The sequence below is a fragment of the Orycteropus afer genome, unplaced genomic scaffold (genome assembly GCF_000298275.1).
Source record: "Orycteropus afer afer isolate SDZICR_OR568_19922 unplaced genomic scaffold, OryAfe1.0 scaffold00151, whole genome shotgun sequence".
Taxonomy (NCBI): domain Eukaryota; kingdom Metazoa; phylum Chordata; class Mammalia; order Tubulidentata; family Orycteropodidae; genus Orycteropus; species Orycteropus afer.
The window spans coordinates 175,960-176,418 of NW_006921738.1; positions in this window are offsets into that span (position 1 = coordinate 175,960).

Consider the following 459-nt stretch of genomic DNA (forward strand, 5'->3'; position numbering starts at 1 on the left):
TTGCGGTGTAGTAAATTACTTAGTGTGGCTTTTCTACCCATACATAAGTCTTTGTAAACTCTACGGTGGAGTTTGCCATGAGCAACTGAGGAGCTCCTGATTGCTAAAGTTGCCCATCTGGGGTATTTCTGTTGGAAATGACACTAAACAGTGTTCTGGGAGGTTCCCACCCTCTCTTAGGTGTTTAGGATTCTGATGTTCTGATTGGTTGGTTTGGTCACTCTGCTGGGCTCAAAAAGAGGCCTCCCAGAGGCAGAACTCTCTCTCTGACTACTGGTTGAGGAAGATGTGCTGCTGAAAGAGACACATGCTGCTGGGAAAGAGACGCAAGAGACACGCATTGCTGAGTAAGACACCGAGGGACATGCACTGCTGGGGGAGAGACTGTGAGAGACTTGGCTGAGAGACAGTGGGCTGGGAGAGAGACTGATTGTTTTTCCTGAACTTGAATTGTAGCCT